Source organism: Crocodylus porosus, unplaced genomic scaffold, assembly GCF_001723895.1.
Source record: "Crocodylus porosus isolate Cpor-Errol unplaced genomic scaffold, CroPor_comp1, whole genome shotgun sequence".
In the NCBI taxonomy this organism is placed as follows: Eukaryota; Metazoa; Chordata; order Crocodylia; family Crocodylidae; genus Crocodylus; species Crocodylus porosus.
This window is the reverse complement of record NW_017728906.1, coordinates 17,475,943-17,490,898: the sequence shown is the minus strand read 5'-3', so window position 1 is coordinate 17,490,898 and position 14,956 is coordinate 17,475,943. Positions and strand designations below refer to the sequence as shown.

The 14,956-nt window shown below is 41.9% G+C and overlaps 2 long non-coding RNA genes across 3 annotated transcripts in view; both read right to left on the bottom strand.

The window, feature by feature from the left end:
- Positions 1-14,956, bottom strand: part of LOC109305691 — a 215,205-nt gene that overhangs the window by 111,272 nt on the left and 88,977 nt on the right. The window lies entirely within an intron of this gene.
- Positions 7,549-13,099, bottom strand: LOC109305692. The gene is made up of 2 exons (XR_002099666.1): positions 12,422-13,099; positions 7,549-10,224 (listed from the first exon to the last, which is right to left on the bottom strand). It is a non-coding gene; the product is annotated as an uncharacterized LOC109305692 (long non-coding RNA).

Below are 14,956 nucleotides of genomic sequence, written 5' to 3'. Positions count from 1 at the left end.
CCACTACTTGCCCCAGTGAGGCTCCGCCAGCTCTGGGACACTGCTCCACTCCCCAGCCCTGACACCATGTGTCTCCTTGCTCCCTGAGGCCATGCAGGGGAGCGGAGCAGTGTTCCAGAGCTGGCAGAGCCTCACTCAGGGCAGGCAGTGGCTCCTCCCTAAGGTGAGGCAAGGCAGGGATGGAGGTTGGGGCAGGGGGCTGGCGCAGGCTCCGCCAGCTCTGGGGAAGTGCTCCATTCCCTGGTCCTGATGTGGGGCAGTGGAGCACTTCCCCAGAGCTGGTGGAGCCCCCACAAGGCTCCCGCCCCCTCCTTGCCTAGGAGCTGACCTTTAGTTGCTCTCTTGGTGCACAGCCTTGAAAAGGCGGTGTGTGGCCACACTTTTAGTTGTGCATGGCTGTGCATGCATGCAACTTAGAGGGTACCTTGGGTGGAGGGGTGAGGGGTATGGAGTTTCTGGGGGGCTGTAAGCATGTATGTGTATGTGGGGTGTGGGGAAGAGGGATGTATGTGTGTGGATGTGGGTGGGTGGGTATGGGGTTTGTGATATGTATGTGGGTATGGTATTTGTGGGGTGTGTGTGGAGGTGTGTGTGTGTGTGTGTGTACACACACACAGAGGGCATTCCTGCTGAACCGCTCTGGGTTTGTGTGGTGTGTGGGGGGGTGGCTACCTATGTAGGTAGTAGTGAGTGGGGCTCCCCCAAGAGGCATGTGGGGGTGTGTGGGAGGGGGTGTGGGGATTGTTGGGGGGTGTTGTGAGGGGGGTCTGTGGGTGGATGTCATGTTTGTTAGGTGTGCGATTGTGTGTGGGAGGTTGTGGGTTTTGTGAGGGAGGGTCTGTGGGTATGACGGGGTGCATGGGAGCCCCCTGCATGTGCCCCCTGAGCTGGTCAGCACCTGCCCCCACTCCTGCGCTGCAGTAACCTGGAGCCCACATGCCCTGTGGTACCTCCCCACCACTGCCAACAGTGTGCAGCCCCAGTGTGCCCCGCACCTGCTCCAGACTGGTCCAAGCAGGAACATATCATCCAGATGCATTCAGAGCCTCAACCTAGCCCATGCTATGACTGCCCTGCACCACCCACCTGTGGCACATCCTGCAGATGCCTGGGCATGCAGTGGAGCTAGGGTGGCTCTGCACTAAACTGCCTTTCTAGGCAGCCCACACAGCAACAGCCACTGGCCCAAGCCCTGCATTACTGGCAGGGATCCATGCACAGCCTCAACCTGCCCTGTGCTTGGTGTAGACTTGCCTGCTCATACCGAACAGCTGCAGCAGCAGGAGTGACGGTGGGGAAGAAGTTTGCTCTACACAGGGCAAAAGCAGGCCTGCCTCCTTCCTGCTGCCCAGTGCTTCCTTCAGCAGCTGCCTGGAGCCCGTGCTGTGCTGTCCTGTGGCTCCTCTGTGCTAACCCCACTTGGCAGCCTGGAGGCAGTGGTGACACACATCATATAATAGACCATTTCTGAGTCCTCCAGCATCCCAAGGTGCACTGCTTCCTCCCTCATTCACTGGTTACCAATCTTCTGAGGATGACAATCAACTGGATGTCAGTCTTAGCATTGGATGGGGGTTGTCAGTAGTACTTGTAGAGCCCCAATCCTGATGCCAAACATAGATTTCTTGGGGAATGGGCTGAAGCACCCACAATGTGGGGAGCTGAGGGCACAGGGACCCTGTGATGGGAGAGAAACTCCCCAATCCTAGGATTCCAGAGTCCCAGGTCTTCTAAAAAAATATGCATGCATCTAAATAGCTGATTGTTGGACCTGGTTGTGGACACACCAGTGTCTCAAACAGCCCTGGGGCTATCTATGGCTTTGTTCAACAATTAGTGGATTGTTAGCCCATACAGCCTGTGAAGGGAGAATATTGAGGCAAGAGAGAAGCCCCAAGAGATTCACCCAAAGAACACTTACCTCAAATACAGCAGGAGGCTTGGACAGAGTAGGAAACCTGCTGCGATGTTTTTGCAGTGTGTGCTCCCTGCAGATAGGTGGGCAGAAGGCACAGGAGGGTATTTCTGGGCTCAGAGAGGGGCAGTCAAAAGAGGACTATGACCAGCAGATGGAGGCAATGCTAGGAGTCTCCCCTGCCAACAGCTGCCTGTGACCAGTGGCAGGAGGAAGAGGCAGATCCTCTATCTAGAGCTGTTGGAGGACCACTAATCAACTTCAGGACCCATCAGAATAGGAATGTCTTGGAAATGGCTGTCCAAAGTTTAAAGTGGCAGAATCCCCAACAAGCAGTCCTTGAGTTAAGGGGCTTGACCCCAGTGTTTTCCGTGTTTTTTCCCCTTTTCATTATTTTGTTGTTTCTTCCCCATTGTGGATAGAGTGAATGGGGTGGAGTGAGAACTCTCCTCCTGGAAATATGCTCTGCAAGTTCACTCTGAGAAACCAACACAGGGAGAAGAACCCAGTGCAAAGGGTTTTTTTTCTTGTTTGTTTGGAGAGGGGCAGATCCAAATTAATCAACCCAGGAGCCCATTGACCTCATTAGTCCTGTTGTCCACCTACCTATTGGATTAGCTAGATGGACAACAGACTGAGAGACTGAGCCAGGAGACCAAGAAACTGAGCTAGGCCACTTAACCCAGGAATGAGTATTTAAGGATTTTTTTCCCCTGTTTGATACCCACTGAATGTTATAAATTGGGTACTTAAGGGGTTGACCTAGCCCCATTTACCCCAGAAATCCTGGAAAAGCTGATTTAAGACCATTTGGCCTGGTCAAATTCCTGGCCCAAAAAGGGGTGAGGGGCTTTGAGAGAACTGGCATTAGGTGGTCCAGGAAAAGGGGTTAAACTCTGGGGTGCCCATTGGTTCTTCCAGTGCTGAACTGCCAGTGACCATGGGGCAATACATGATTTGGGCTCCAATGTCAAGAATTCTGGAAGTTGTAAGGAGGGGGTATGAAGGGTGGGGGGTGCGCAGAACCCCATGAAGAAAACCTTCCAAAGGAATTGTTAATATCTTTGTTTGCCAACCCAACATCCAGTTCCCAACAGGTAATAGTACATCAAGTTGTAGCAGGTGAGAAGAGGACATCAGAAGCTGATGATGGCAATATGGTCTGGTGCCCCAATGGATTACTCAACTAAGACACCAGGCAGATGATGGCCACAACCATACAACAACCATCCCCAATATGGCCCTGGGCCTGGAACCTGATAGGAGATAGGGACAGCCCTGGGTCCAGGCCAGAACAACCCCCTGCCTGATCAGCAGGAATAGGTTATGGGTAGATCCACAGTGACACAGTTGGGTTCAGAGGAAGTTTATTTCCCATCCCAAATATTGCACCTCCCTCCATACATATCTGGCATCTAATTGTACTATTTTTTAATATCTGCCAGGAGCTTAACTTTCTGATTAGATAGAAGTGTACATGCACTTTGCATGGAACCCGTCCTATTGAAAGACTAGGACTAATGTGAAGCAAAGGAGAAGTAGAATGAAAAAGAAAAAAGCTAAAATATAATATGGATATATTTTCACTTTAGACTATAGCATTTAGAGGAGCCTGGGTTTATTTCAACAGGACATAAACTCCTGACTGTTGATAGATTATATAGGTGCTTCTGTATGTGCATTACATTATACATTCTCTGGATGGTGAAAGCATCGAATTTGATTAGCTGATTATATTCTCATAAACCATTATAACTTCTGTAATGGTTTATGAGAATATATTAAAATCAGACAAATTGGATCCTATCTGGCAAAACATTAAAAGAGCCACAATGAATAGTAGCCATGAAGCTTTGCACAATCCTTTGACATTCCCTTTGTCTTTAATTCACCTGGATTTTGCAAGTGTGGCAAGATAACCACATATTCCTCTACATAGTTAATAATATGTAATACTCCGAACTTTTCAGATGATTGAACAAGAATAACTTTTTATGCAATTATTCCCCTCCTCCCACAAGAACTTTGACAGATTTCAAAGCAAATGTTCCATAAATGGAGCAATACTTGATTGCAGAAACAAAGTATGCACTTGTATGTTATCGTTCAGCTCTAATATTCATAGGTATGGTCCAAACTATGACTCTGTACCATCAATTTCTATCCTTAATAGAGTTCTTTCTATATTTTATTTACTTTTGTGTGCTAAAGTCTTGCAGGGAAAGAAAAAATGTATCCAAACTGACAGGGCCAAGTTATTAATATACTCTGGTCCCATTCACCCTGAATCTTGGGGACTACCATCTTTCTAAAAACATGAAGAAGAAATTCAACAGACAAATACATTTTTGAAGTAATGCATAGAGATGCAGCCTTAGGACTCTTGCTAACATAAGTCGAGTTGGAAATTTTACTGGGAGGTGTCCAGATAATCCTGACAAAATATAGGATGACATGCAATATAGTCTGGACCAAATACGTTAAAAGATAATTGAGAATGGTACCTTGTCTGAATTCATATATTCTTCTTTTGGTAACCAGAACTTTGATTTCAAGAATACATTTAACTGTAATCTTCTTACTGTGACTAATCTTCATACCTCCCTAATCTCTTTCTTAGTCATTAATCAAGGCTGCATCTAGACATGAGCTTCTCTTGGTAGTCTCTTTGACACAACGGTCAAAAAACATATATTAACTTCATATACCATTTATTTCTTCAATGTTCACTTGCACCTACAAGTGCTAAAAGCCTCTCAAGGTTTTCCATTTATATACGAGGAATGTTAAAATATTCCACAGTTGTGTATTTTACTACACTTTTTACAAACTTTTAGTTTTCAGTATAAATACCGTTTTCTATCTTGATCATTTAAACAGTGTAAAGCAGAGTAATTTAACTGTAGTCGGTGATACTGAAATCTATTATTTGACGTGAAGGGAGCTTCTTTAATTGACATGATCACATTCTTTTCTTAACAGCTTCATGAAGGATGTTTCAAACTTTTCCATTCATATCTTTTTTTTTCAATGAAAAACTGAATGTTTGGCTAACCAAAGGTGTTTAAGGAATGTATTATGTCAAATAAAAAAGAAATGCATTTCTAATGAAAATTTTGGTCATTTTTACCTTTTTTTTTAACTGTCTATGAGAAAAAGTTTTCAAGCTCATGTGTTGGTAGGAAATTTTACAGTAAAATTTCAGCATAGGCCTAGTGCATTTCAAAACTTCACATCACAGTGTCACTGGTGCTTGGCAAAATCTAAAAAAATTCAAAGAAGCTGGACAAAAATACTTTTATTGATTTTGTTTTTCAACTGCTTAAAATTACTCTGTATTTGAGTTTGTGATGAAAACATGGCAATCGAGTGATTTAATGTCTCATTTAAATGTGAATGATGAATATGAACATTGTAGCTTAACTCTGTAGTGCTTTATGAAATTTCCTGTATGGTAGGCTGGCTTTTGGTTAGATTAGGCACATAGTGGGTGCATCTACACAAGATGCTTTGTCACCGTAGCAATGAGCTACAGTGGCATAGTGTCATTGGGCACAAACTGATGCCAATGCGGTAGCAACAAACTACAACACTGTAGGTCATCTCTATGGTGATGTAGCATCTAAAAATAACTGCACTGCCAGGACTGTGCAGTACTAATGGGTACTATACAGCCATTTAGTATTTGCTAAATCAACTACTAAATGACTGCATAGTACCAAATGTGCAGTCAGGGGCATGTGTAGATGCATCCAGTGTCAAATTTAATACCTTGACTGCCTAACTGGCTTAGTGTTCTATGGAGGTTGGAATAGCCCCACAGTATAACTTAATAACATAGCTAAATTATCTTATTTATTCAGAAAGACTGGCTTCATTTGTACTCTCAGATAATTAAAAAAATAGTTATCCAGTACAGGAGCAAGGAGTGGCCTTGTGTAGGTTTAGTGGAACAGTCAAACATACTTCCAGAAAACAATCTTTCATTCTTGGGTATATAAATTTGACCTCCAAAATGTTTGTAATTTGTAAAGTGATCCAGAGCCCACTAAGGTAAATGGCAGTAGTTCATTGATTTGAGTTCAAAATCCTCTGAAGCCAGCCAGGAATGGGTTCATATTCTTCATCAGAAACTAAAGCTTCTGGTTGCCCACAGATTATTCCTTCCAGTGCTCAATAAATTGACTAAGGATACAGGAGGTAACAACACTATCATCTGTGCTTTAGCTGTCATCTTCTTCTCAGCTGATAATATGAGCTGCTGAGTAGTCTATGCTGGCAATGCTTTCCCCTTTCCTGGGTATACTGATCACTCTATAGAAGTGTGGGGTCAAACCCCACTCCAGCACAGTTCTACTCCCTTTCCAATTGCAATATTTCACCTAGAATAAATCTTGAGGAAAAAACTTCTTAACTGTAAACACAGTGTGCAATAGAGTATGTTCACCGAAGAAGTTGGGAAGGTTTAGGAACAATGCAGCAAGGGTGAACTAAATCAGAGTCGTCCAACTGGTGGCCCACAGCAAATAGCTCACAAGGGGTTAATCTTCCATCTGGTTGGGGGGCCTCCCTTATTTTTCCAGCTGCAACAGCAGCAGCTGAGGGATCCAGGGGTATCTTTACATGTGCTCTGGTGATGTAGTACAGTGGGGGAGCCTATGGCTAGTGAGCTGGGAGGCATATTTGCCTCCTTACTTGAGTCTGTGGTGCAGCACTGAGGGGGACACATGCTAAGGTGACCCCCATAGATGTGGCCTGTATTGAGTGTGCCCCTTGGCTTCCTAGAAACTAGACAGCCTTGGACTACATGAACCTCAAGTCCCTTCCAACTCTGGTTCTACCAAAGTGACACAGCCTCACACTCCACAGCGTGGAAAATATGGAGAAGTAAAAGATCTGATAAAAATCCATATGCCATTTTTGGAGGCCTATCCAAAGTGCATATGACTAAGCCCCTTTCACCCTTACTTTGTCTCGTGTGTCCATCTGTCTCCAGAGTATGCTATAGGTTGTGTGTAAACTGCAGCAGAATTTGATTTAACAAATTTATCTGTGAATCCTCCCAAAAAATGGTGCTCAGGATGCATCATCATGCAGGAAAGTGCTCAGCCTTCAGGGGGCTGAAACCCAGTGCGAAGTGCTCAGCAAATACTAATCTGCCTGGCTGGGAGATGGGCAGGCAGCTGAAGTTGACGCTACCTAATGATGGAGCAACCATAAAACGGGTTTAAAAACTCCAGAAAGGAGGGCAGATGAGGGAGGGCAGACAGTAGTGCTGGAGAGAAGTACATGGCCAGTGAGGCTCCTCATCTACTGCCTGAAAGACGGCAGTAGACAGGGCCAGATTAATGCATAGGCAAACTAGACACATGCCTAGGGCCTAAGTTGTGGCAGGGTCTAGTCCTTCCCTCCATGGCAGTGGCGCAAATGGCTCCATATGCCTCCCTTCCCTTCTGTTCCCCTCCCCTCTTTAGGCCTTGCCACTGCGGCAGCTGCTTCCTAGCGGGGACTTCGATCACCCACAGGTAGCCCAGGGCCCAAGAGTTTGCCTGTGTAGGGCCCACCAGAGAGTTAATCTGCTCTGGCAGTAGATTCTGTGTTGTTTGCTTGCTAGCTTATTTGTTTGTTTTCCCTGTTTGGGGTTGATATGTTTATTGTAGCAGATTGCCAAGCCTCTCCGAGAGGAGTAAAAGTGGTTTTGAAACCTTGAAGGGAGAGCTGATTAACTTAGCTAAGGAAGCTGGGTGAGCGACCTGCTTACACACCATTGCTTTTAAAGTAACATGTCAAATAAGATACACATGGCTCACTCTTGCACATTGGAGCCTGCAAGCATATTTTAAGGTTCAGAAGAAGGCAGGGCTTAGACTGCAGCTACATAGGACAAAGATGATTCACTAGTCAAGCAGGCAAAAGAAAAACTGCTACTCTAGGAAAGATGTCTATAATACATGGTCAGAAGCAGGGAGAAGTAGAGGCATAGCAGAGCCACTGGGCATCTGAGGCAGTGGTGATGCCTGGGTGCTACTATCATGGCTGTGGAGTTGCAGCAGTAGTTTTTATTTTTCTACCTGCTTCTTCCACCCCAGTAAGCTGGCACCCAGCATTAGTTACATTACTGGGTAGAAGTTTGAATAGCCAGACCCTAGAGACAAGTCTCCTATTCTCACTAGCAAAATAAGAGAAAGTTTAAGAGCTTGAAAAGGTTCAACAAGAAAAATGAAAATGTTCTGCTCATTCTTGCTTTGCCAGAACTGTTTCACATTACTCTGAGAACATTGCTGCTGAATTTAATTATGAAGAAAATGATAAAAAAGACAAATTATTTCATTCTTAAATGTAACATTTTTCATATTCAATGTTCTGCTTCCCAATAAACACTTAATGACAGTTTTTATATGGTCTATGATATTTATGGATGTTTTGAAAAAGATTCAAGGAAATAAGAGTCTATAAGTTCTCATTGGAGTCTGCCAAGTCACCATCTACTTTTGCAAGAACTCAATATATGAATTTACATTCTTTAACATTATTTGTAATCTACCATGCTATTAGTTATGCAATTTGGCATGTATCCACCTATTATTTGTGCTGGCTTAGCACCTGCCTGTATAGAGCTTTTAGTTAACTTTAATAAATGACATGGAAAATAAATTCTATGACAAAAGTAAAATTTAACAAGATAACTTTGGGACAGAATTTCAGCAAATGCTTCTGCTATGGGTCAAATCACATCATCTGTAACAATAACCAGCCTTTATTAAAGGGATATTGCAAACCCTAACCCTCTTCCACTTATAGTGCCATTATATTTTTGCTGCTGATATTCAAGAGATGGTTTAAAAATGCTGAAAACTAATAGCCCTACAGAAACTATTTACACATTGTCCCAAACTTCTAAAAGATTAATAATACATTATTATTACTGGCTTTCAAAAATCCAGATACTTCCAGGCCAGGTTAGCTTCAGGTCTCAAGACAAGTGTATTGCACAGAGAGTAAAAATATTGACACAAAGCTTGAACAAGCAGTAGAGTATTCATTATTTTCAAAGTTTTATCTGTTTTGCTAAATAATCAAAGAAAAAAAGGAAAAAGGGAAAAAACAAAACAAAAGAGATGGATAAGTCAGGGACAACAAGGAAAGAAAGGAAGTTCTGTACTACATAATTTCTTTTAAAGTTACACATATTGAATATGTAAAGGGGTGCTTTAAATTGTTTTTTCAAAGATAAACTTGACTTTCTTTTTGGCTTTGAGAATGCATCATTTTAGGAGGTTTTTCTCTGCCACCCAAAAGCCCAGAGAAAAAAAATCAAAAGGTTCCTTCTCCTTTCCCTCCAATCTGATATTTAACACAGTAGCACATACTTAAAAGCATAACTTGAAATGGGCAGATTCAGACTTCAGGACACTTTAATGCAGCTTTGAAATAGATACAGTAATGCAATTTCAGACCTGTTTTGATATAGCCCATAGGGGGAAATAGTCAATGGGGAGACAAAATAAAAATATTAAATGTTTTAAGTAGTGAGATCTCTTTTTAAATATGCTGTTTCTACCATTCATTTCAGTAACTGTTAATGGTTAGGGATTTATGATCAGATCTTGTTATCTTCCATTTGAAAAGTGATTAAAAGGAAGAACAGTCCCAAGCATGGACTTCAGATTCTCAAAGCTGACCTCCATTTGTACTTAAAGCAAGTTGCATTTTGTATTTCCTATGCCCAACACTCATTTGGTTTGAACTGCAAATGTTATGGCACCATATGCTAATATGGTAACTTTGTGTTGAAAACAGCATAATGGAAAAATGAACTTGCTAAATTCATGCTTGATTGCTGCACGGCTTAGACTATGATTGGAAGGCACTGCAATTTTAATTCTACTGCACTGCAGATGAGCATTAATAATATACCTATGTAATTGGATGTGTTTCCTTAATCAGAGGAGGGAAAATGGATAGGTTAGTGAATCAGTTTTGTTTTAAGAAGTTGTAGAATTGAACCTCTCTAAACATTATTACAAGAACTAACTTGACTTGGTAGATTTTAAAATATAGATGGAAAAGGCTAATTATTTACAATGTCATTTGCTAAGAGCAAGATGCCAATATGTTTGACTCACGTTGAGGAGAATTTCACAATGTAAGACTATACTTAACATGGGTGACAGAGCTGGTCCCCTGAAGATTCCCCTCTGTAAGGGCAAAATTGGATGGTGCCAAGCCACTTGCACAGCTCCTGTACTGCTCTTCTCTTAGTATTAGAAGTGCTGCCAGGTGAAATGGGGGCATGCCCCTATACTAAACTAGAAAAGTATGTAAAAGACCAGTCAGTCCTGAGTAAATGAGAGGAACCCAGAATCTGCTCTAATATGTACCACAGCTTGGAAATAACTAGACCCAGGACTAGGATATGAAAAGGCTTAAAACTGTTTCTCCACTAAATTGTCTTACACACTGTCTTACAAACTGTCTTATATCATGTATAGCTTGGATACTGATGATTACATGAATCAGTGCTTTTAAATATCTAGCCAGATCCAAACAAAATTAACATATTATGAATAGTGTATTTTATTGTACTAACAAATTACTCAGTTTTGGGGGGGTTTGTTACTTTTGAGAGATCAAAAACTGTTGCTTGAAACCAAATTTAGCTTGATGATCTAAAAGAAAATTTTAGAAAACAGATCTTTCTTGGAATGCTTTATTTTTCTTTAAACCCATTGACAATGTCTTCCTCTGCTGCCCTGGAGATTTGGTAAAAAGATAAGAATCATCTTTACAATATTGGCCAGATTCTCAAATCTGTACATTCAGGACAAGATACTATTCCATGTTTTAGGTTAGTGATGCTCAACCATTTGGATATGCAGGTGGGGTTGGTCCACAGGCCAGATCCAGCATGGGATCAGCAGAGACCTGTGCACCAGATCTGGCCATACCCTAGTGCTGCATGCCACATCCCTCCCTGGCTCCACATCCTGATGTGCAGGGCCATATCATCCCGGCCATTGGGCTCCCCACAGGTCCAGAAGATCAGTGGTGATGGGGACACACAACAATTAATGCTGCCACCACTCCCCTGCTCCCAAATTTCTGGACCCATGGGAAGCTCTGGGGGCCAGATAACAGAGCTTTACAGGCCAGAATTGGCTGGTGTGTGAGCACCACTGTATTAAGCATATAAGTGAGGCTATTCCACCTGGCCAAATCCATTAATGTATCCACTTATGTAAGATGTCACCATCTTACCCTTAAAAATGAGTCATCAAAGAATCATGAAGGAGGAGGAATACTGTAACAGGACTGAGCTCTGGGGTAGACTTGATGCCCCCTGGTGATTATGCAGTTCCTGCTCTGCTCTGGCTCCCTATATACTCTCCCTTTCTTTCCTTCCTACCACACCTTGATATAGGTAGTTGATGGGTAATAAAGTAGACTGACCTTGGGTCCTAGATCAAGTTCTTGTCCATGTCTGGGCCAGCAAGTCTCTTCCAGACCCTGTTGATCCCAATCGGGTCCCATGCTATACTGAGTGGGTCTTCTTGACCTATATGTGCCCCAGAGAAGTAATTGCCTTAAAAATCAGTTTCATAGCCTCCAGCCTTCCCTACAATTATGCCCATGCCTCACAGGTGTTACCATTTGGTCACTTTCCCTTACTGGGGCCTTGGCCTTCTTGGCCTCTACCCTTCTGCTCTCACTGGTTCCGTTGCTTAGGCCCACTACTCTGGGCCTTAGTTTATATGGTACCAGCTCTTGTCTCGTCCTTCTTGGCTTTTGGCCCTAGTCTTGCCCCCTAGGGCTTTGGTCTTGCCCCTTTTGGACTCTGGGCCCCTTGCACACAAACATTATCCACAAAATAAATTCAGAGATTTCAAATCAGGATCCCCAGTATTATAAGCATATTGAACTGTTGGAGTGTTTCTGAGTTCTTTGCCCTTTTCAGGCACTGGGACCACTAGCTTCATTATGCTCCCTCTTGGCCTGTGGCCTGTTTGCCCTAGACTTCACCCCTTTACAGTTGCTGCCCATTAGTGACTTTAGCTTTGCCCTTGCAGGACTCAAAGCAATAACATGCCCTTGGACACTAGTGGGACCTCCCTGCTAGTCCCACCTAATTGATTTTTGTGTTTGTATATGTGGAATTGTGTCACACCCTTCTGTCTAACAGCGCAATATTGAGATCCTGAGAGTTGGCCTGACACCACAGGGCAACAAGAGATATAAATCATTCATCCTAGAAAAGAAAAGACTTCATGGGGATTTGGTGGCAGCTTACAAATATTCCAGGATTAAGCATTAGGGCTAGGCAAACAACTATTTCAAAGTGCCCCAGGGGAAAACGAGGAGCAAGAGTCATGAACTCTTAGAAGAAAGTTTCAGACTAGATATAAGGAAAAACTTCTTTTTTTTGTGACCAGACTCTAAAATAGACTCCCAGTGGGGATGGTGCAGGCACCTACCCTGGAGATCTTCAAAAGGAGACTGAATGCACACCTTGCTGGCGTTATCTGACTCCAGTAGTCTTTCCTATGTAGAGGAGAGGGGCTGAACCTGATGATCTCATGAGGTCCTTCCAGTCCTTAAACTTCTGTGAATCTGTAAGATGTTGAGAATAGAATAGAATAATACAAGAGAGAGATGCATATGTTAGACATACAACTAGTCAGAAGTGGTCAGACTAACCAGTTCTAGATGACCAGGAACTATAGAAATTGTGTGCATTTGTGTTTGTGTGTTGGTTATCAGTAATATAATGGAAACATTTATCTCCTGTGAAAAATGGTACCAGGAACCCAGGAAGGAAGCAACTATTTTTGTTTTCTGGGTTTCAGAATTTTTGTAGAGCTACCACTTTTTGGGTTTAGAATTCTATTACTATAGCAGAGTGTAATGGGAGCTGCGGCAGCACAGACCCAAGCACTAAGTACTTCTGTAACGAGCTAGAGAATTGCCTCCAGCCTGGATTTCCTCACATAATGAAGACAATGACTCTCCTGGAACTCTTAAGGATAGTGATTCTCAATCATGGAGTGCTGCACAATGTTACCACTGTTAGATGTATGAATGTTATTCATAAGATAAACCCAGAGATATCAAATCAGGATGCAGAGTGTTAACAACATTCTGACCTGTTGGAGTGTTTCTGTGTTCTTTGCTACAAGAATTGCTCTGTTGTTTTTCTGTAGTCAAAAAGCAAGTGAAAAGTAAGAATTGGCAATTTCAGAGGGGTGCCTTGAGCATATCAGGGGTGCCTTAAGTCTAAACAGGCTGAGAACCAGTGTTCCAGGAATTACTGTTCACTGAAGTTCATAGATTGTCAAAGGACATGGTTAGGAAAATCTCACAAATCAATTTCCCCTGTGCTTTCCTAAGATCAAGGTTATAAGATGGCTAAGAAAAAGTCAGGCAACATTCTAGAGCTCTTCTAGATCCTTTCATGTTTTGTCTTGTTTTACATTCAGTTATAGGGCAGGTTTCACAGATGGATCAATAATTATGCCCACTAATCATTTGTGAAGTAGGTGGTATCTTCAAGTGCCAAACTTTGTCTTACTTTCATAAAGAGCTTTGTATGTAAAATTGGGTATTTCAATAATGCATTATAAATAGACCTTTAGTTTTAATTTTTTCAAAATTCTCTGGCATGTTAATTAGCTTTCAATTGCCTATTACGAATATACTTATAGAGAATTACTCACAATGTAAAATATGTAGTTATATATGGAGGACTGAGAGAACCTATTACGTGATTCATACAAGCAGATAGTATTTAATGAACATAGAGTAGTTTTCTATTTAGTCTTCATTTTAATGAGCTTTGCATTTAAATATGCAGAAGACATTTTCTACAGTTTGCCTGATGTTACTAAAATTTACTAAAGAAATGGTGGCAAAGTGCCAGAAAAACAGAGAAATGCAATCCTATCTTTGTCCTTTACAATGCACATCCAGTTTTTCAGTCACTGGGTTTTTAAGACCAAGTGAAAATATTATTGTATACTGAAGCATTTTGAAGTAGCTACACTTAAAATAAATTAAAAAGGTGAACATGCTTTATCTGCAGACTAGATTTACTATCGATTCCCTCAGTCGCTTTCTAACCAAAGCTTGGAAACTAAGTAATTATCTACTGTGTTTAGAAATGAACTGAAAAACACCATGGTTCACCAGCTACCTGAATTACTATAGCTCAGTACATCTTCAGTTACAGTACTTCCATCTGGAATATTTTGCTTTATTTCAATGTTCATTTAAGAAAATTAAAGTTGGTCAACAAAACATCTATCTTAGGTATTACTGATCCTGAATCTTACATACCTCCCCTGGAATTGAGGATCATCACTGACATTGCTGAGCTCTAATGTCATTTCACTTTTCCTAAGATTGTGTGTCATTTTCATGCCAACTGGTACAAAATATAGCAATCCATCTGCTTAGCAATATAGGTAGGTGAGGACACTTTGTCCTACTGCTCTGTTTCCTGCACACCCCACAGAAAAAATAGTCCAAATTTGAGTTTTCTGGCTTATGATTAAAAACACCAATGGGAGTTGCTGGGTACTTACTCATTGCTTTTGAAAATAAAGTGATTTCTTTCCCTTGCTAAATGGGACAGCTCAAAATGTTTAAAATTAGCACATGGTTAATTACTTGATGAATTAGATTGTTTAGGAAAAAAACTTTCAGGAACATATTTTGAAAATTTTGGCTTGAAAGTTTTAGATATGTCTTGCTTTTTCTACCTCCTTTCCTCAGTAGGACAAAGACTAAGTAATCCAATAAAGTCTTTAGTCATCACAAGAGAAACTTAAATATTAAAAAAATTCTAACCATAAATTTACTGGTTAGGGAAAGATCACTACACCTCCGTGTCTTCCATCTCCTCTTTGTCAGCTTAACATACGAGGCTTCATTCTCTCTCCCTTATGTAATTTTCTGTGGAGGTAACTCCTCTGGGTCCAATTCTCCTTTCATTTAGACCAGCAAAATTCCAATTATTTAAGTGGAGTTACTTATGCTTTACCCCAG